We start from the raw sequence: 23,808 nt of genomic DNA, 5'->3' as shown, positions 1-23,808 counted from the left end.
GGATTATCCCTTAAGAGTCTTGTGGAATGAACTGGTTTCTGAAGGGACAGGAAAGAGGCTGCATGCTTTGAGCCTCATAGCACTTCTTGACTTGTGCTGACAGAGAACACTCAAAAGGCCCCTCCCCCAGTCATACTGATGAGGCTGACAGACATAATGATGTTTCCTTCTTCAGGAATGAAGAAGAGCTAGGTGATACCTTCACCTACTGAGGGGACAGATGTGGGAGGAGGAGGAGTAATGGAAAGGGTAGAAGGTTGATTCAGGTCTCCTAAGATGAACAGTGATTTTTAACTATCCTGACAGAATTACAAAATTTTTCTAAAATTAATGGGCATATAAGGTAATTTTTCATTTTTCTTTTGCATGTTAACTTCTGAGTATGTATTCTTCCTTCCCTCCAAATTCATAAACATAGGATCCTGCTTCCTGTCAACTCCTGTGTTCCTCAATTCACACTATTAACTATAATCATCACTCATAATAAATATTTTCTCTACCTCTTTTCTACTCCTTGAAACATTTTCTTATTTAGTATCTAGTAAAAGGCCATGAGTTCCTCCTATAAATAAATATGTGAGTATTACTAAGTTGTACCATACAACTCAATTTAATTATATGTTCAAGATATGTATGCATGCATCCCTCAGTTCCCTTGATACCCCCACATTGTCCTTTAATTTCTCCTCTCAATCAGTTTGCTTCTGAAAGAGGAATCTGAACTTTCTGTTTCAACTTTCTCAGACCCCATTCACTCTTCAGTTTATTGGAGCTTTGTGACTAAACTGGTCCATAGGAACTTGATAACTTATCACCTCTAAATACAAAATCCAGTGCCATCAGGTAGCCCTCAGGCAAACTGAATGTGCCATAGCATCTCACAACTTTAACTGCTGCTGTGACTTCACCTCCTGTGTCTCTGTTCTTTGCAGGGCTGGACAGGAAAATGTCCCTGGTACTTAGTCTTTTCAGAAATAAAAAAACTTTAATAACCAAGTAAAGACTTCAAAAGTCTCCTCCATAGTTATATTATGAGATTCTATGGAATAATATCATATTGACCGAGGGATCAGATAAGAAAATCCTCCAGGTTTCTGTGCAGGCTGACACAATGCCCCTCTTCAGCCTTACTTCCTCTTCTTCATTCATTTGCTCCTCTCTCTGCCCTAATCTCTGCCAAAAGTAACTTGGAAACAAGTCTCTTTCTGTAAATGTGGAAAAAAAATCTAGTGTTCTTTCCTAATGGCTTGTACATACTACTGTATACATATAAGACATATACCATATATGTGCATATATATTTTTTACATCTACCTTATAGCTATACTAAAAAATTTCAAATAGTACCTGAGGCTGACGTCACCCAAATCATTTGACCATATCCAGTCTCTGTCTTGAGATAGATGTAAGTACATTGATAAATTAGATACATATTTATATGCATATGTGCAATTTTCCCTGCTGACCATATGCACCAGGATGTTCAATTCCTAAAAGACCCCTCACTGTGCTGCTCGTATTCCTCCTAAGTGAGCCTCAATATGAGCACCACCATACCTATCACCTACAGCAGAACCAGATTCCACTTCTTCTTTAACCAGATATCATACAGTCTAATTCCTCACTACCCCAAATCCATACCCTCCTCTTGGCCTATGTTTATAGCTCTACATGGCGCCCCACTGTCCACTCCTCAAGAAACTGTGATAAGTTGTAACCCTGACATTTTCCCAAATTGTTCCTCATATTTTTCCAGAGCTGTCTTCTCAAATGACAGATTGATTATGTTTCTCCCAAAAGGCTCAGCCTACCTCTCAGTTCCACTTCTCTTCACACTTCTTTCTTGCTTTCTATGTGCCAGCCATTATGGAAGACTTTGTGTTCTGTAAGTCATTTCTCACACGGCATGCCCCATTGTCTGTAATGTCCACTTCGAAAACTCTTACCTTTTAAAACACAGTCAAAAGCTGCCCTGCTAATGCTACCTTACCCTTTATCAGTAAGAAAAGGCCATTCTTCATATTGGCACTACAGCTTTAGAGGATGTGATGCATGGGATGTATCATTTTTATTTGGCCGCACAGGGATCTTACCTCTGTAATATCCCATGGTATCATTGAACATCATAGGGGAAATCCTCTAGCTTTGCCCAGAAACATGTTAGTCCCTACAACAGGTAAAAGTAAAAAGCAGATTTACAAAAAAAAGTCAACTTTCCAAAGGACTTCAAATGTTTCCATACAGTTATTGAGGATTGAAGAGGACATCTTAATGACACTGAAATGAAATTGTGAATGTACATCCAGCTTGGCTTGAGAGAGGACAAGGTGAGACAAAGTAAAGAAAGATGATTATCATTTCTCATGTATTTCATTCCTAAAAGAAAGAAATATGCTTAGTTCTTTGTTTTATTCTACATAGGAGTTTTCCAAAAGCTGTCTACATGGGGAAAAGTTGGATGTCAGTATTTATTGTGCCCTTTAGTGAAGTGCTACTTACTATATTGGCCAATTTTGATATAAATAACTTCATTTAATACATACATCTCTTTTTGCAAATTTTAATTTTTTAATGTATATGGGTGGTTTGCCTACATTTCTACATCTGTGTTCCATTTGCATCTCTGGTTCTCTTGGAGACAGGAGAAGGAATTGGATCCTCTATAACTGTAGTTACAACTAGTTGTGAGCTGCCATGTGGGGTTGGGAATCAAACCCAGGTCCTCTAGAGAAGCAGAGCTCTTTACCACTGTTTAACATTTCTTGATTGCACTTAATGTAGTCCCTTCATTCAAGTATAAGTGAAGATCAAGGGATAACTGTTTTTAAAAAGAGATAATTGGTTTTTAGTGTTTACACAGCATTTGGTTAAGGCAAAATTCAAGCCATGACTTTGTTTCCAAAACTCAAAATCTTTCTGTCTTTTACAGCAAGAACTTATGTTAGGTAGTTGTTTTATTCTTGAATTTTTCAAGGTAAGTGTAAAGAAATAGGAAGATATCTAAAGAAATAAACATTTAAAACATGTCACATCCTTTGTGAAGATAAAGGTTAAGTTTGGCATAGTGTCACATCCCTGTAATCCCAATAGTAGAGAGGCTATGTCAGGAAGTTTACAAGTCAAGGTCAGTTCCACTTATACAGTGGGAATGACAGGGTGGGACACAGGAAAGATGGCGAAGCAAGATAATGAGGGTGAAAAGGATGAGGATGAGGATGAAGAGAGAGAAAACTGAAAATCTGCAAATTACTGAGAGTGCCATATTTTCCTTTGCTTTAAGAGTTATTTGTCAATGCCATGATTAAACCTTCTCTGACTCATTCTCTAGAAACCATTGTCCAGAGCATAACAGAATTCTTGAGAAGGCCACCCCATTTACAACGAAAAATTCTCTTAAGCTGACATTTCTAAAGGCATATCATACATTTCATCTTGCCCCTTACTGCCTTACTGAGAGAATCTTCATAATTTTCCCCAATGTCTTTGCTTGTGACACCTGCATCTCACCAATAATCCAACAGTGATCAATGATGGCTGACATGAAGGAAGCCCAGGGTTGAAAAGAAGTTGTCTCATGACATGTTACCAGCTTTGTCATTTTTCTCAGGATCCTAAGCAAGTAAAGAAAAGGGTCCAAATCTTTGCCCTTCAAAGGAGAGACCTTAAACTTCTAAAACAAAGCTAACCATTGCATTTTCTAAGAAATAGTACAGAGACCCTGTTGCATTAGCTTTATTTGGGAAGACATGAGTGAATGACTTCTCACCCCAGATAGGTTACCAATGACTGATGAAAGAAACTATTCCATGTAAGTGTAGCTTGGTGACCTAATTGGTAACTTACAGAAGGTCACACAAGGTGTCTTCCATTTACCTTACCACTTGGACCCTGTTAGTGCCTGTGGCTAAGATCTTCAAGCTTCCCAGTCATATAGCACCTGATACTTCATAGCTTGTTCCTTTGCATATCATCCCATTTAATTCTAATAATTACTCAGAACATTATCAGCCTTTTACAGACAAGGCTCCAAAATGTTGACCTACCCTTAGTCATGTGTAATAGCTCTCAGAGTTGAGATTCCCACCCTAGATCATCTGCCTTCATTATAAAATCATGTTTATAATCATATTCATGACAGCTCATAATATATTTCCTGATGATAAAACTATGTAAATGTCTTCATCTGGTTTCCCTGAAGATAAACTTAACCCCATCTTAATGGTGATGGCAAATAGTTTATACTGAAACAAGATTTTCTGAGCTATTTTATGACTTGACATCTTAAGAGTTTGCCAGATACTCTCAGGCATCAAGGAAAAGACTAATTGCACTTTGAATCTGCCTAGTGACTGTTTAGGCTTGATAAGCAATGTTAGAGTGCAGAGGATTATGAATCTTTAATCTGATAAACAGCTTGGTAACCAGAAATTGAATCCAAAAAGCTTATCTTGAATTGCACTCTGGCCTGTGATGCATTGCTCCATATATCTGTGTGTATGCAAATTGAAAGTATGTATATGCACATATATTTATATCTATACACATATGTATTTATATATACATAGTAATATATAAATATAGATGCCACTTCCTAAATACCAAAACATGAAATCTGAATGAGTTCTGTTACTATGTGGAGTGTGAGGAGTGTGATTCAGAACATCTACTGAAATGTTATACATGTTATACACAAGACAAAATTAAAATCACTGAGCTCATTAAAAAAATGGGAGAATGGAGTCAACTAAAACTTCCAACTGAATATCACCCAACATGTGGGTTTGCTTTCTTCTCAGACTTTCTTTTTGCTCAGATAGACAATTTGTATTATTGACAATTGCCTCATGGTGACCAAATGCCTTTTCAAAAGCAATTTAAAGGATTGGATTGTTTTGGTTTACAGTTCCAGGCTACAGTCAGTCACAGCAGTAGAAGCTTGAGGCAGCTGGAAACACATCATCCAATCAGGATGTGGAGGGAGATGTTCTGCTCCTTTTTTAGTCAGTTTTGATCCCCAGTCTATGGAATAGTGGCATCCATAGTTAAAGTGTGCCTCCCCTAATCTAAATAGTCCCTCACAAGCATTACCATGAGGTTTATCACTTAGGTGATTCTAGTTTCTGTCAATTCTAGTTAATGTTATCCACCATAAACTTCAAATCACAGCTGTGAATATTTCTAGAGTCTGTGAAAAGGCTTCAAAACACTTCAGGCACTTACTTGCTTCCCTGACTGCCCCTGCCCTGTCTGCACTTGGCTTTCACTAGTGCTGAAGCTATGAGCTCAATACCATCTGTCTGGTGGAGGAATCACCAGTGAGATTCATGTAGGAAAAACTGGACTGTGCTCTTGCACCCAGCTCTCTCAGAGCTTGTACATTTCTTTTTCTCCTTTGGAATCCCCTCTCTCATAACAGTACTTGATATAAGTATCCCTCTCTGTCACTTCACAAAAAAAAAGGGAGCAACCTGGCTGAGCAGAATTTGAACCAACAACTATTTTCACAGTCTATGTTGACTTGCCCACATCATATTGCAGAAATAGATTTGACTTCCATGGACCCATACTTGATTAATTTACCAATAACAAGAAAAAAGTAACTTCACAGCCAGGAATGTTAGTCAGTATCATCACAATGGAAATCAGTATGGGAATTGCTCAAAACTCAAATAGAACTTTCATATTCCTCTCCTGGTTTTACACCTGAAAGAATCTAAATTAGCACACCACAGAGATATTTGAAAATCCATGTTCACATTAGCCAAGTTATGGAATCAGCCCAGGTATCTATGCACAAATGAATGAATAAAGTACACAGTATGCCCAAGGGAATTCAGTCATTCAAAAAGAGGAGTGAAATTATATCATTTGCTGGAAATTAGCTGGAACTGGATATTGTCATGTTAAACAAAATAAACCAGACTCAGAAGAACAATTACTGCATGTTTTCTTTCATCTGTAAAATCTAGATTTAGAGAGAGAGGGGGAAGTGAGAGGAAGAGAGAGGGGAGAGAGAGAGGGAGAGAGATAGAGAGGAAAATACAAGGAAAACTGGGAAGGAAGGGACCAGTTGGGAGGTGGCAAGGGGAGGCTAAGAGGTTAATGAGGTATCTGTGAACATGATCAAAGCATACTATTACTTTAGTTAGAATTCTCTAGAGGAATAGAACTGATAAAATGAACATATGAACATATACAACATATGTATATGAATATATTATTTACATATATGATTTATTTATAGTGGCTTACAGGCTGTGGCTACTCCAACAGCAGCTGTCTCATCACTGAAAGTTCAAGAATTAAATAGTTGTTTCATCCAGAAGGCTGGATATTCCAAGGTTTTCCATATATGTTGGAATTTCAAGGAAGTGGTCTCTAACACCAGTGAAGGAAGGCCTTAGCATTATATAGATGAACTTCCCAGGGAGAGTGAGGGCAAGCAGGCAAAAATAAAAAGTTTCCTTCTTCTATATATTTTTATATAGGCTGCCACCAGGAGGTGTAGCCCAGATTTAGTATGGGTTTTCTCATCTCAAATGGCCCAATTGAGAAAAATCCTTCACAGGACTAATTTTAATTAATACCAGATATAGTCACATTGACAACCAAGACAACTACATATAACTGTGAAATGCATGATGAAACTTATTACTTTGTACCATAATATATGCTAATAAAACTAACAAATTTAGACAAGTCTCTGAACTTTGTTCCTCCCTGTATTGAAATATAATATGGGGTTTTATTTACTAAGTAAATTTTGGACCAGTGTGATTTTTGCAAAGAAAGTCTGCATTTATTATTTTATTAAGTTCATACCTTAAGAAACATTAAATGTAGCCATGACTTTTAGCAAATGATAACTGACACCTTCACTAAAACAAATCTTGAGATCGTTTGACAAGTTCCTATTATGATTCCTTTGAAATTTGTTGGGAAAACATTCAACGGGAATCTATTTCCCAATTGCTTCAAGGCGTTTCCTAGATATTGAAAGGGAGCACATTGGCTCAGTTTCTGCCTTTGCCTTATGTTTATGCTTCTGGGTTTTGTAATGGGGATTTAGTGTAAGATCACTCTTTCACTAACATGTGGTGATTTTAATACTTAAGATGTGCACTGCTTCGTCATTCCTGCAAAGATAATCTAAATGAAACATATCTGTTCCTCCCAGGACAAAGGGCTCTGGGAAGTGCTGGTTCTTTAAAGCTTTCTCCTTTTGTGGCATGCATGTGGCACTTAATATGTATCATATGTTTCTATTTGAATATGAAAGACCTCTAGAGGCGCCTATGTTTGAACACTCGGTTCACATCTGTTGGTGCTGTTGAAGGAGTCTGTGGAAACTTCGGGAGATGGGGCCTGAAGTGGATCACTAGGGTATGCCTTTGAAAGCTATGCCTGCTCTGGTTCCAGTCTGTGCCTTCTGTATTCCATGTGTGGCAATTTAACCAACCTCTACACCACAAGGTCCAGACATCTGAACAGAGTGTGCCAGCCACCATGCCTTCCCTGCCTTAATGAACTGAACCTACAGAGACCATGAGCCTAAACACACCCCTCTTCCTTTAAGCCATTGCCATCAGAAATTTTGTAACAGAAATGAGGAAAGTAATTAACATGCCAGATATCATTCAGAATGCTGCTCATCAATTCTGCAAGTCTCTGAAAACACAAGGTAAGTACTTCATTATCCTCAGCTAAGAAAACTAAAATGGAGGAAGACAAGTGAATGCACAGACTCAGTAAAACATTAAATCTATTGCAAACTTAGAATGAATGCAAACCTGTTCCCCAATTCTACATAACTTGGCTAATATAATTCCTATTGTGAAAAAGGGAAAAAATTGGGACACATGAGGGCTAAATAAGATTCCTAAGATTACAAATAGAGTAAGTGCTGATGACTGAAAAATAAAGATGGTTCCTGTAATGTGGCAGTAAGGTCTATATCCAACCATTGTTCTGAATTGCCTCTTAGTTGCCCAGAGATGGTGGGTTCACTGAAGAGATGATTCTGAGTAGCTATTTTTTACCTACAGGAAAAAAAAATAAAAAGCATTTGCTATACCAATTAGAAACCTCATGGGAAAGGTGGTGTATATATATTAATGAACATTAAATACAAGTCATTTGGTACAGTGACTCTGACCTATATCTAGAGGTGGGGAATAACTGTACAGAGACAAGTAATGCCAGAGGGAGGGTATGCTGGTGGTAACCTGTCATCCACCAGGTGCCACAGTATCCAGAGATTGTTAGGGGGCCCAACAATAGATAGCATCCCTGGCTGACTGTGGGACAGTGAGAAAATACCCTACCCTTTCTATCTTAAACCCCTCACTAGGGATTTAGATATGAAGACCCATGAGCTCTGTTGCAACTGCAATGCCTACAGTTGTTCAAACCCTGAGATTTTCATTGGTTTGGGTTTTAAGTGGGAAGAAACTTGTTTTTTAAATAAATATGCATTGTTTGTGATCCAGTCTTTCTTGTGGATTCTGATGCTTCCTATCCAATATATACACAGGCAATGCCTGTGATCCATCAATTCATAAATCAGCAGACATGTTTTACTACTATATTAAATTACACAGTGCCCTGAAGCAATATACCTGCTGTTTGTCAGCCATTGCCATCTGCTACCAATGTCTCTGGGTTTTCAGCTTCTCAATGAACTGCTATTCAGGAGGAAAAACAAGATTAAAGGAAAGAGGGAGTGGTTATATAAACCCTACTGAACAAAATAGACAAACACACTTGTCTGATACCTTGTGAAAGAGCTGTTGGTTTTTATTCTTTGTATTTTGTCATTGACCTGCTAGCTTTAATGTATGCAATGAAAAACAAAAGAGAGAACAAAATAGTCTTTCAGCAAATGGTTAACTCAGTTTTTCTGGAGTGAGTCAAATATCTAGTGTAAACAAACAAACAAACAAAAAAGGTTCCCCTCTCTCTGAAAGAGAGCTAGCATATAAACATACATGTGTACTCCCTGACTATGTGTGTCTAAATTTATTATATCATTATATCTTGTATCTGTATGGCAGATATGAGACAAGGTCCCTCTCTTTTCAGTACTGCTATTCTAATAGGAGAAACAAGCAATACAATAATAAAAAATCCAGCTAGTAACACAAATAAAAATAAAAATAAATATAGAGTGATTGGGAAAAGAGAAGATGCTGCTTCTCAGGCAGTAGGGTGTGCTGAGAAGTCTGTTCTAAGTCATCATTAGAACAAAGTTGTGAATGTTAATAGCTGTGCTATCTCCTGGGGGCTGTGTCTCCAGGGAGAGGGAACAAGAAGAGAAATCTCAGAGGGAAGACAAGTGTGGTATGTTCCAACTTCTAGGAGGATGGCTGTAGCTAAACTACAGTGATCATTAGGGAAAACAGGAGAAAATAATAGAAAACAAAACAAACAAACCCGACCAAAAGACAGGCAGGAACAGATTCACACAAGTCTCTGTATGCCAGAGGAGAGAATAGAATTTAAGTCCAAGTCAGATGAGAAGCAGAGAGCTTTGAGCAGAACCTGGAATGATCTGACTTGCACTTTTAAAGTCACATGGCTGTTTGTCAAACAATCCTGATGAACACTAGGGGAAGGCAGCCAGCCAAAAAGATATTTCAGTGGTTCAGGTGACAGCTGCTGGCTGACAGGATGGTAGCAGAAGTGAGAGGAATACATTTCTTTTCTGATTATCTTTAAGGTAGATACAGCACCAACACTTGATTACTAGATTAGGCTTGGCTACAAGGAAAGGAATGCAGGCAGGCAGATTTCTGAGTATGAGGCCAACCTGGTCTATAGTGAGAGTCCCAGGATAGTCAGAGCTACACAGAGAAACCCTGTATTGAAAAACCAAAGAAAGAGAGATGGAGAGAGGGGGGAGGGAGAGAGAGAGAGAGAGAGAGAGAGAGAGAGAGAGACAGACAGACAGAGAGAGAGAGACAGAGAGAGAGAGAGAGAGAGAGAGAGAGAGAGAGAGAGAGAGAGAGATTTGAAGAAAAACAGAGAGATAAGGAAAGAGAAAAAAAGTAAAAGAATTCAGTTATGGTTCCTAAATTGAGAGCCTGAGTAAGTGGTTTCCAAGTGGTGCTAACTTTGGGGGGTGAGGTGGGAGACAGAATCAGCTAAAATAATTGGTGTCCCGTTATTTTACTATTGGGTAAACTATTGGGTAGTTTGAGACGCTCATGAGACATAAATAGAAGATAGTGAGTGAATTTGGTGAAAGAGGGACAAGGTAGGGTGTACATTTGTGACTCCTTACTGCTGTGCAATCTTCAGACCCTGAGCCCCTGTGGGATACATTTCCTCCATAAACACTGCAGACAGAGAAGGAGCTAGCTTGGGAATTGAGCCCTTGAATAAACTTACCATCTGATAACACAGAGCTTTGGTTCTCAAGCTTCCTAAAGCTGTGACCAACCCTTCAGGAGTCACCACTACATACAATTCCTCACGTTGTGGTGACCCCTAACCGTAAAATTATTTTCATTGCTACTTCACAACTGTAATTTGGCTACTGTTATGAACTGTAATATAAATATTTGATATACAGGCTGATATGTGACCCCTGTGAAAAGTGTCTCAACCCATAGGTTGAGAACCACTTGCATAGAGGAAATAGAGAAAGGGATAGGAATGGGAAGAGGAAGAGAGGCAGAAGAATGTGGTACTTCCAGAGTCAAGACTTAAAACATGTTCCCATGAAAAAGGAGCAGTCAGTTCGAAGTCATGCATAAGCTGTTGCTTGGGAAAGCAAAACTAGGTAGAGAAGGGCCCTGGGCCCAATGAGCTGACGCTCGTAAGTGCAGCATAGCACTGAGAATACAGCCTGACTGTGCTAGTTTGCCAGGAGCTTGAGAAGGGATGACTACAGCATAGACAATACTATATAGACCTTATTGGACAGAGGAAGGAAATGGGGCATTAACATGGTGAATATAGTCTCAAAACTCTGATAGATTTTCTTTTGTAATTTACTTATTTAGTTTCATTTTCATTTTACATTCCAACCACAGTTATCCCTCCAACACCTCCTCCCACCCTGCTTTTGTGATTTTTACTTGCTTAGTTGTGTATGCTTTTGGTAAATGGCAGTTATCTCAACATCTTCTTTGATATTGTGGAAAAGCAGAAGTAATTCAAGAGATACCAAGGGGGAAAAGTCTCTGGGCTATTGAGAGGGAGTGGGACACATTTGTCTAAGGAGGGTACAAGGACATTTCAATTGCTTAGTTCTAACAGGTGGATTAGGTCCCAGTGGTTGTATTAGGATTCAAAGTGGTAAATTAATGACAAGCAGGTCTTGGTTTTCCTTCATTATTTTATTTTGTAGTGGTGTGATATTATTGCTTAAGTTGACTTTGGGTCATTTCGATCCCCTTTCATTCTACCTGTCACTTAGACTGTACATAGTTCATGATTTTGAACTATGCTGTTTACAAAGGCCTTTGTGACTAAGATACTTAAAATTTCTACATAAACTCCAAACTTGATGTCTATAAAAAAAAGACAACAGGAAGTAACTGCTCTCATAGGATCCTCCACTTAACCCTCCGACTTGACTTCTCAGAGTTATCTGTTTAAAGGATATGTTTACAGAAAGCCAGTGCTATTTACCATGAAAGTGAAAAGTGAAACAATACTAGTCATAGGTAAAGCTTCCAATATTTCCTAAATTCCATCAACTTCACTTCTCTCCTTTAGATGCAAGCAGCTTGAGATTCCACCTACTGACATTTCAGGTATGTGGTCATGTGTGCCACACTGGCAGATGGGAAAGGATGCTATTCAAGCTTCTGAGTTATGATAGCCCTCAACCTGATTTTCTTTTTCTTTCTAAGCCAGTTCTCCACAGTTAAAATAATACATAATCCATCCTATCCTGAGTCTTCAAAAAGAGACAGATTTGTTCCAGCAACCAATTTACCAGCAGAGCAGCAAGCCATATATCCCCCTAGTCCATTCCCATCACTGTTTCACTCCCTAACATACTCCAGAGCCATAAGCCACTCTGACTTAATATTACTTATCCAGTAAAAACCTCATATTCAATTTAGTCAGTTTTCTTGGGTTTGAGCTTCAGGGACCTTGTCCTTCCATCAGCTGGGTTTTCTATTTCCAGGTCCTCTCTACTTACTGTTTTCAATCCAGTTGAGTAGTAGGAAGATAGAGTTGATAGTGTTTGTTTGTTTCAAGATTAGAACATTAGGCTCAAGCTGCCAGTATAATTGCAATACTCAGAATCAGAGAGAAGAGTTTCTTGAACATTGGGACATTTTGAGAGGATGTCATCTTCATCAACTGGCATATGCATAATTCTAGAATATCTCAAGGTGAGCCGCTTGGTTCTGCTGGTACTAACACCTGATCTATAGGCAAGAGCCAGGTCATACTAAGCTCCTATGTATGTTATCTGATTAAATGTTCATAACAGTTCTGTGACATAATTATAATTATCTCTATTTGATAATGTGACATTGAGTCACATGCCCAGAGGCACATAGATAGAAAGAGATAGAACTAAGGTACAAAGCAAGCTGGTCTAATGCCTGTACCCATCTTCTTAACTGTATCATTCTGCTACTTAAGCAAACATCCACAAACCCAGCCTTCACACTTATTAAACAAGGGATGCAGGGTCTCCTCATCAGCACTGTGCCCAAAAGTTGACAGACCCCTGATGTACAAGAGAACTAAATGAGAAATTCTGGTAGGATTGCCTGTAAGATTAAGGACTATTTAATCTATGAAAAGAGTTCCATGTAAACTAACCCTTGGGACAAGGCATTCAACTGAGGATCAAACCACCATTAGAAGGCTTACAGTCCTGGCCAATGGAGAGAAAGTTCAATGTAAATTTATTTGTCATTTCCCTTTGACTGGTGTTTAATTGAACTCATAACCAATAATGGATTGACTATGGCTTTCCTCTGACAATTAAATGTATTGCTTCTTTTTCTGTATTTTTTTGGATTCTGTTGGTGTATAGAACTACTCACCTGACTGCAGCATGTTGGGAGGTGGACTGTCACACAGCTGTTTCTCCTCTTTCTCCCACTGCATTACGCTGACACAGTACTAGAATTACAGCTTCTCTGCCACACCACTTGGGCTTACATGATGCAGTTTCTGAACTAGAATCCATTGTGAGACTTATTTCCTTGTGAGAAAGAACCCTTGTCATCTTTGCCAAAAGCATTTGTCCAGGACTTTCCCTCAAATTCTATTCGATGCATCCAGGTAAACATTTTTCATGTCTTTCATCATTGTAAAATGTAGTTTAGTATAAACTTTTGAAAATGCATGCATTTGTAAAGGAAAAGAATCATTCAAATTGCCACAGAACACTTGGCAGCCCACTGGATTTCACATCCAGGCAACAGAAAATCACAACAAACCAAGCAAATGAGAAGTATGTATTAATATGTTCTAAATAAAAAATTTGATTTAGATACAATTTGTTTTGCTTTTTTCACTTAATATCACATTCTGATTATTTTTCCATTTCCCCAGGCCATCAAATGCCTTTAGAAATCATACTTAATAGTTATGATTTTTGCTTCATAGAGTTATAATTTATAATCTACATTTTCTGGCTATAGCATCAGGCATAATTTTCATATGATGTATTAAGATGGTGTATTTTATATTACTCTGTATCTGGCATTATTGCTGAATTTTTACCAGTTTTTGAGATCCCTTTAGTTTTTCTGTGTAGGCAAGCATATCTTGTGTGAATAATAATAATTTTTACTTCTTACCTTATGGTTCATGTACTAGTTTTCTCATTTTCTCACACCATAGAACTTCTAGTATAGTGTTGGCCCATGGTGTTAATAACAGTTATCGTGTTTTCTTTATGTTGTAAGTATGGTTCTTTTTTTTTAGTCAGTTCATGTTGTTGGTTAAATGCATACACTCACACACATCTCTGGGATGTAGTTGCTAAAATTATAATATCTGCTTTAAAATACACATTCTGTCTCTTATTGGTTGTTATGTTAGACAAGCTACTTCACCAGTTGAAGACTCGGTTTCCTGAGCTGGGAGGCAGGGTCAGAAATAGTCCTCAGTTGATAAGGCTCTTGTTAGGATTACAAAGATGATACTTAAAATGTGAGAACAACAGAAAAAGTTTAAACATCAGTTGTCTCTATCGATACAGTTAAAATCTATCATTTTCTTCTTCACATTGTCTGTGTTTGGCATAACAGATCACAAGAAGACTTGTAGGTTTCAGTTTACAGACATAATTTGTTCCAGAGATGGACTACTTATTCATAGAGAGAGAGAGAGAGAGAGAGAGAGAGAGAGAGAGAGAGAGATCTCACCTGAAAAATCCTTCTATCTATGGCATTCTTCACAGTATACTTGATCATGGATTGATGACATGCAGGCCTTAGTATATTAAGATTTTCAGCACTTTCTAGCTTCATCTGGGCAATTAATAATAATTTTTATGTAAAATCATTTAATAGATTCTACTATTGCATCAATCAGAAATGAGATTCTTTTCTGCTGCCTTAAAATTTCTACACCCTTTAAGTTACATTTGTAACACTTCTAATACTGGCACTTTCTTTATTTTTCCTAATTTATTTGACCAAAAGTTGCTTACTGTTACCAGTCTTCAGACATATCACTGTTGATGCTGAAGCACTTCTCTATCCTTTAAGCCATTTTACATATTATCACTGATGACTGCAGGAGGTGGACACCAGAGTACCTTTACCCTTTGGAGGTCTGAGAGTTAATGTGTTGATCTGGCTCTACCTCCTCTTTACTTTATAAACTTTTAAAAGCCTTTGCTGATTTATATTTTCCTTTGATTGACTGTCATGCCCTTCTTCCTGAATCTTGGTTTGAACACTTAGCTTGTGATCTTCATTTTTTTCCAGTTTTTTCTTATGAAAACTATATTATATTGTATATGTTTAAAATTATAAATAGCCTTCAACCACAAATCTAACTTCAAACTACCAGACTTAATATGTAAATTTTTAGTATTTTTTCTTCTAAAGGTTTTGTTATTGTCATGATTCTTCTTTTTTAAATTGTACATTTTTTGGAGATGTGTTTTTATATACTTCCAAATATATGGCTTCTTTTAACTTTTCATGTCCCATTTCAAATTTCTAGCATTACTCCACTGCAGTAAAGAAATGTGGTTTTAATGATTATGACTCTTTGGTATTTCTTAAAATTTACATTTTGGCCTATTATCTGGTAAGTTTTTGGAATAATATTCCCCATGTGTTTGAAATGGGCTTACATTTCTGATATTATGGTTGTAGCCTTCATTAATGTCTATTGAATAAAGCTTATTAAATATTCTTTTCTAATATTCTGAGTACTTCTAATGTTCTAAAGCCAGTTCCGTGCACATTCTGCTTTGAATGCTGTCCCTGAGCGAACTTTGTCCTCATCTCTTCCTAAGCTAATGTTCAGTCTATGTGAGTTTTCTGTAACTTCACCCTCAGTCCTTACCAATCAATATACTTTGATCTCCCTGGCTACTATCTAGCAATCATCAAGGGGTTCATTTTGATGGATGAGAACATCCCTTAAAAATATCAGTTAGTGTAAGATATAGAAATCCCCCATAGCCTCTATGAAGGAGTAATGTATATAGTCTAATACTTCCTGGCTTTATCTTGGCAATTGGTATTATTGACTATAAAATCATTTTTAGAATGCTAATTAAATGCAAAGATAAGATATGTCATATGACTGAGCCATTATACATGATTTCAGGGACTTGTGAGGCACCAAGCCCCAGAGAAGTGCATTAATGCACCAGCAATGCCTGTATTATCTTATCTAGAATCCATTGAAATAAGCCATTGGAATACAGCTGTTTTCTGTGGGGGAAATGTGCTTCAGCCCTTATCATTTTTTAATTTGTGACTTTTTTGAGTAGTTATTCTACCATCTTTATTTTTCTGCCATATTGAATTATTTTTAATAAGAAAAATATTACTCAGATTTTAGAAGCCGCTTGGGTCTATCCCTGATGACCATGAGTAGATATCAGATGGATATAGGTGGAAGGGTGCCTAATGAGAAAAAAAAACAAAACTGGAGGACCCAGGAGACATTCAAATCCAGCTCAACAAATCATAGAGAAACGTAGTGCTAATGGGAAAGAAATACAAGACAGAATCAAGAGGACTGGAGCCAGGAAAAAGCCAGCACGGATGTTGTGGAGTGAATTATGTCCCCTAAAACACACATTCATGATGTCATCCCCATTGCTGGTGTTTGTGAACTTTCTTGAAAATGGGGCATTTCCAGAAGTAATCAAGTCAAGATGAAGCCAAGGTGGATGTTAGTTGAATGATGGCTAGCCTTTTAGGAGGAGAGAATTTGGACATAGATGCACACTGGCAGGGGAGATGCCATGATACATTAAACATTAAACAGGGGCTTGAGGTGATGTATTGCAAGACAAGGAATGCCAATGATTGCCAGGAGCCATGAGAACCTGGGAGGAGACTAGATTCCTCCTTGGCCCCTACTGCCAGTGTCTCCCCTGCAGCCTTCCAGCCTCCAGGACTGGAAAGGAATAGACATCTGAGGTTCAAGGCCAGTTTGTGGCTATTTGTTAGAGAAGCCAAGGAAAGATGATGCAGAGGAGACTAATTCACAGATGCTTGTGAAGGGAACTGATGTGAACAACAGCCTCAAAGTCCAAGGCTCCCTGCCAGTTTTTGGGCTGAGTTTAGCCTCTATATTAAGAGCTTAAGGCCACCAATGGTTGCTTAGGGAGGGAGAATCAAAGTTCTCTGGGAATGAGCCTGATAGGGGGCTCTAAACACGTGTTTATAAGAGCAATAACAAGTGGACTGAATAGAGTGTGTGTGTGTGTGTGTGTGTGTGTGTGTGTGTGTGTGTGTGTGTGTGTGTGTGTGTGTGTGAGAGAGAGAGAGAGAGAGAGAGAGAGACAGAGACAGAGACAGAGACAGAGACAGAGACAGAGACAGAATAAAAGAATAAATCATGATTTGAGAGGCTGTGGAGGGGACACAGGAAGACGGAGGAGTGAAATCATATAAATACAGTACTCATACATGAAATTCCCAAAGAAACTAAAATAAAAGTAAAAGACGGCTATCTTCTATTGCTTTAACTAGGCAAAGATATATTATATTTGTCTATGCTGAGGAGTATTACTTTGACCGTGTAAAGGTGTGTTACATTTGTTTCTGCTGCCCTTGTTAATTATGTAAAGATGTGTTACATTTGTTTATGTTGAATTTGTTTAATTATGTAAAATTGTGTTGCCTAAGATTGGTCTAATGAAAAGCTAAATGCCCAATAGCTAGGCAGTAGAGGGATAGGCAGGGCTGGCAGGCAGAGTGAATAAAGAGGAGGAGAAATCCAGGTTCGAGAGAGAAGAAGGAAGAGGTGGAGGGAGAAAGAGAGGGACACTCAGGTCAGAAGCCAAGCAGCCACTAGCCAGACAGAAGACACAGTCAAAATAAGATATACAGAAGAAACTAAAGGTACAAAACCCTCAAGCAAAATGTTGATGAAGGAAAATAGATTGAGTTATGAGTTAATGGGATAATCATAAGGTAAGAGTGAGCCCAATAGAAAAAGCCTGCTATAATTCCCTCCATCCCCAGACATCTTACTTGAGCAACATGCTTTAAAATCACCACCTAAGCTACTCCAGGTACCTGTGACTTCCAGTCACCTCAGTGGCATACCCCTCACTGTGGGAATGCAAGCAGCACTTCACCTCATCCTTTCCATTTAGTCTCAGTGAGTAAGAAAACCTAGAAGTGATACATATGTAATGGCTTATTTCATTGAGCCAGAAACTAGGGAGGGGAAGCAGGTAGATTTCAAGTTCAAAACCAACATGAGTTACACATTAAAGAGATAGTAGAAGGGTCTTCTCCAGTTACCTAACAAATCATTAGAAAGTTTTCTCTCTCTCAGAAAAAAAAAAAAAGCTGGGAGGTGGTGGCACATGCCTTTAATCCCAGCACTCAGGAGCCAGAGGCAGGCAGATCTCTGTGAGATCAGCCTGGTCTACAAGAGCTAGTTCCAGGACAGCCTCTAAAGCCACAGAGAAACCCTGTCTTAAAAAACCAAAAAAAAAAAAAAAAAAAAGAATGAAAGAAAGTATTCTCTCATCCTCTCTCTCTCTCTCTCTCTCTCTCTCTCTCTCTCTCTCTCTCTCTCTGTGTGTGTGTGGGGGGGTCTCTGTGTGTGGGTATGTGTATATGCATGCTTACTTCCCCATGGCACAGAAGAAAAATGTACATGGATGATTTTTCTTCCACTACTAATACGCTAGCATTAGTTGCTTCCAATACTAACATTGCATGGTTTGGGCAGGATTATCCACTAGATATGGTTCACAAGCTCCAGCTTTAGTCACTTCCCCTTGAGTAACAATCTTGATTCTTTTATTAACATTTTCCTCCAGCTGCTTAGCTGGGTTTTCTGTGTCTCAGTCCCTGCATCTCTAAACAGTGGACACAACATCTGCACTGCAGTCAAATATAAAGATTGCATCCAAGGAGCTCACAATTCCTTCACAATGTAAAGGAATGCAGGAAATACTAGCTACTGTCCTGTTGCCTGTGTCCACCTTGTAAACATCCTTACCAGACAGAAAACAGCACATCAAAATCTTGAGGTTTAAAACTTGTCAATTTTAAGCCGGGCGTGGTGGTGCATGCCTTTAATCCCAGCACTCGGGAGGCAGAGGCAGGTGGATCTCTGTGACTTCAAGGCCAGCCTAGTCTCCAGAGCGAGTGCCAGGATAGGCTCCAAAGCTACACAGAGAAACCCTGTCTCGACAAGCCAAATAAATAAATAAATAAATAAATAAAATAAAAATAAAAAATAAAATAAAACATGTTAATTTTAGACATTTGAGGTAGAATAAGTAAAAGAATCACATTGTAGTCTAATTTTATTTTTTAAAGATTTTAAGTGTGTGTGTGTGTGTGTGTGTGTGTGTGTGTGTGTGTGTGTGTGTGTGTGTGTGTGCAGGTGCCCACAGGACTCAGATCCCCCTGTAGCTGGAGTACAGGTGGTTATAACAGGCTGGTCTTGGGACTAAAACTCAGGTCTTCAAGCCTTCTCAGACACTGGGCCATCTTTCCAATGAGACTAATTTTAACGAATTTTAAGTTAGATGTGTGTTGCTTTGGTTGTACTTTATTATATATTTTGTTCTTACATTTATTTGGGTCCATGGCTTTTCCTAGGGGATCTGGGTATGCAAATGAGTGTCTTTGCTGTCATCAGTCTTTCTTTCATATACACGAGAAGGGCATGGTTCCCTGTGTACCTAAGTTCTCTCTGCTTTAGAGATTGTATTGCCAGGATGATGTGCACTCTCTGCTCTGTTCACAGAAGAAAGATGCTCTGTGTGTTTTATTCTTCCTTTTTTCCTTAGTCAGGATCTCACTATGTAGTTCTGACTGTCCTGGAACTCACTCTGTAATCAAGACTGGTCTTGAAGTCACAGAAACCCACCTGCCGCTGCCTCCTGAGTGATGGAATTAAACATGAGGGCCAATCCACACCACAGTTGTGTTTTATCCTTAATGAAAACATTCCAAGTTTTCTTCTAGTTGAGTTTTGAGAGACCTTTCCAAATTAGACCATGGACCATCTGCTCAAATGCACCTTTTATTGATTCATTCTAGATCAACAGTTCTCATCCCATGGCCATAACTTTTCTGGGAGTTGAATGACCTTTTCATGGGGCTTGCCTAAGACCATCAGAAATACCATAAGTTTGCAATTCTTAACAGTAGCAAAATTATATTTATGAAATAGCAATGAAAATAATTTTATGGTTGGGGGTCACCAGGATATGAGGAACTGTGTTAAAGAGCTGAGGCATTAGGAAATTTGAGAAGCAGTGCTATAGATAAAGATGTTATATATATTATATATAAATTCAAATAGCAGAAGTGCCTGCTCAAGAAAAGTTTATTATTCATAAGATGTTGTTAGGACCAAATATTAAGCATGTAGTATTACCTCATTTTTCCATCATAGGTATTAATTTCTATCTATCAGGGATGAAAAAAATCATGGGACCAAAAATTCTGGCAAACAGAATCAGTTCAAGGAGCATAAAGAAATCAGCTATACTCAGAACTGTGTCAATTAAGAAGATCAGAAATGGCCCAAGGTTGTGGAAGGGCTCCTTGCAGTTTGGGATGAGATTCATCAGGCTTACCTGTTACATGGTTGCTGAAACCGTTAGGGGATGGAAAAAGGAGAGAAAACAGGAGAAATGCCATTATCTGTGTTACAAGTACAGAGGGGGGCTTTAGCTGCTTCTCTGTGAACTTTTATAATGTTTAATTGGGACAATGTGACACTTACAACTTTGTGGATGCATGTGGTGCCCCAGTGGCTGCAGCAAATCCACAGTTGAGATTTACCTCCGTGCATTTCTGCTGATGCCGCTGGCAGATTCTCTCTGAAGCAGCGATGGCTGTGACACACATGTCAGCACACATTGCCTGTAAACAAGGAAGGGCCTCTCTGGCATGGGACTGAGGGAATAGATGCCTCACTTGAGTGCTCTGAGGGGCCAGGATCAAAAGTACTTTTAAGCATATCATATAATTATCATCATTAAGAAGCATGAGGCAAGGAGTCCTGAACTCCCAAATTTTCAAAGCAACAAAAGCAGCACAGATTTAATGGGACTTTGAAGTCAGATAAATCTCCAGGTATTTTCATTATTGAAACTCACAACTAATTAAGGAAAACCCTATCTGGGCCAATATTTAATTATGTTTGCTTGTCCGCCTGTGTCATGTACTGTGTTTGGAAAGTAGAGGGGTGTCAATTGGATTGTACCAAAAGACTGTACTGGGACCAGCCAACAACATTCATTTTTAACAAAGGAAGGCATAGTGGAATTTTGATCTTTTTTGTCTAAATAAAGAAGCTCTTAGTTAACCTTAATGATAGCCTTTGTAGTTCACGTGGCCCAGAGGTTAGTTAGAAATTTCTACATAAATATCATAGTTATTCTATATTACAAGACAGTGTCTTAAACATATTTACAAAAGAAGATTATGGGGAAAAGGTTATAATTAAATAAATACAAATGACCCTGGGTATATCACCAAGAGAGGCTCTTTAAGCAGAAGACAAACCATTCCTCAAACTGCAACCCAAACACCAGATATGCCGATAGCCTTCCTTCCTTTAGCCCAATTAAGAAGCCCATGCTGTATTTTGATTCTAATTAAAATCTTTGGCAGCATTTAAAACTTAAGAGTATCTCTTAACATGTGGATTTCTAGGAACTCTTAATAAATGAAAATATGTGACAACATGGAGTCCATTTCACAATCATAGGCTACTTTTGTCCAAATAGAAAGACTGGTCAGTTCCTCCTAAGGCCAAGTATGGTGAGAGAATAAGGAGGCATAGTAAGTTCATATGTATTCTTACCCTGCCACGGAAAAAACAGGAACTGGCTCATGCTACAACTTGAACCAACCTTGAACATATTTTATTATGTGAGAATGGTAGACACAAAAGGCCACACATTATGTGAATTTATTTTATAAAATGCTCAGAATAGGCAAATACACAGTGACAGAAAGCAAATCCACAGTTGCTAGGGACTGAGGGGAAAGGAAATAGGGAGTGACTGCTTAATGGATGGATGTGGGCTTCAGCTTCGGATGTCAAAACAGTTCTAGAGCTCGATACTGTTGATGGGTGCACAACATTATGTATTATGAGATGCTATGATGTTACATGCTTTTTAGTATTTAAAATCATAAGCTTTTTGTTATGTGTACTTTATCACAATGAAAAAGAGAGCCATAAACACCTTGTCCTCATATGCTAGGATACCAGGAAGAAGGGATGTGACTTGTGGCAAATGAATCTCAGGTGTCCTGTGCTGGTGTGGGTGGGAGAGACAGCAGTGCCTGGTTGCCACAGGCAGGCTATTTACCCCATGTCTGGTGGTTAAAAATACCAGCCAACTACTTCCTGTGTTCAGTTCTGTCCCTAAGCTGCCCTTCCAATAGCATGTTCATTGGTACCAGTGTCTGGGTGCCTGCTTTAGCTTCTTTTCTTGTTGTTGTTGAAGCAGCTCCATGGAGGAGAGGATTATTCTACCCCCGGTTCCCTGGTCAGGAGGTTAGGGCAGTGCTCAGGCAGCATGCAGATGAGCTCCTCACCCAATGACCCAGTTCCATCAGCCAGGATCTACTTCTATCACTGGCCCCATCTCCTAGAGCTTCTGTATCTTCCCAAAGCATCACTGCCAGCTTGAGACCAGGTGTTCAATCATGTGGGCCTGTGGGAGATGTTCCACATTCAGAGCATAATGGTAGCTTCTGCAGTAAAAGCCTATCACTCCAAGATTCCCCAGGCTCCTCACACAGCTTGTGGAACATACCTTAGACCTGTCCCTCTAGGCCAGGTAGGATAGAATATCCCCAAATCCATGGCTCACCCCTTAGCTGAGCAAGCTTAGACCATGTAACTTCTGCACAGGAACTTAACTATATGAGAACCATTCATTATCTCCTTCCCCCAAATCATCATTACTGCAATAAAGTGTTGTAAGCCGAGCACTGTCCTACTCTAGGCACTTGCTTTCTCACTTAATGTTCACAACATCAAAACATGCAAATCTTGATGCATGAGGGCCTAGGAGCCATTTCAGTAACTTGCCTGATACCCTTCAGTTTCCCAGGTCAAGATGCAAAATCAGAGTGATTGATTCCAGTATCTATATTCCAAATGCAACACCCTTCACCTCTGTACATCATGCACTGTGAATACAACTGCAGAAATCTAAAAGTCTTGCTAGGTATCCTCTAAATTTCTTCTGGGAAGGTAAGAGAAACTCTATTGAGACCTCAGGTGGTTGGTAATGAGGAAGACACTAGAAACTATAAAGTAGTCATTATAACCTATAATCTTGAATTCAAGCCTATACAGCAGACACCGTCCTGCAGTTAAGACCCCTATGACAATGTCTCCTGGTCCAAGGATGAAAGAGGATATCCTCTGATAGTGCTGCCTCCCCCATCTAGATCTAGAAGGCTTTGCAAGTTCTCCTTCTCTATTGTCCTTAACTATCTCAGTTCAGTCTTCATGGCCTCACTAAGAAAGTCACATCTTCACAGGATCCTGCTGCCATCAGCCTGCTGAACTTTAAGGATCTCCATCATTCTTTCATAAACAAGATACTGTGATTACATTACATTCCTCTTGGTCCCTTTCCAGGCCCATCTTCTGAATTATATACAAAGTGACTTTTCTAAATGGAAAAGTTGTTAATATCGAACTGCTTTTAAGTGTTCTTCACTGGCTCATCCTCTCTCAAAAGTCTCCAGTGGACTGGACCCCCAAGTTTGAATTACCACCCAAACTAGAGACTGTCTTGTTTTTTCTTTCCTCTTCCTCCAGGTCTGTAATTTGCTAATCATCTTTCCCAGTGCCTCCATCCACTGAATACCCACTGGATGGTACCCATGGCATGACAGACTGTATGTAGATCAGGTCCTTGGAATGTCAAAGAGCCAAAAAAGAGAGGAGTCAGTATGTAAAGGAGAGAGAGGACAACTGCCTGGAGATGAAGCATAAAAATATGTGTTTTCAGCCACATCCATTGGTTACCACACTATATTTCCCTAAAGAATAGTTAACCTTTGCAGAAGCCCCTTTATAAAAATACTTAGAACATAGCAAATAGAATTTGCCATACTGGAGAGTACTTCTGAGGCTACTTTTATTTTCTCCATTTTCACTTTATTTTTGTTT

Source organism: Cricetulus griseus, chromosome 2, assembly GCF_003668045.3.
Source record: "Cricetulus griseus strain 17A/GY chromosome 2, alternate assembly CriGri-PICRH-1.0, whole genome shotgun sequence".
Classification (NCBI taxonomy): Eukaryota; Metazoa; Chordata; class Mammalia; order Rodentia; family Cricetidae; genus Cricetulus; species Cricetulus griseus.
Note: the sequence above shows the minus strand (reverse complement) of the source record.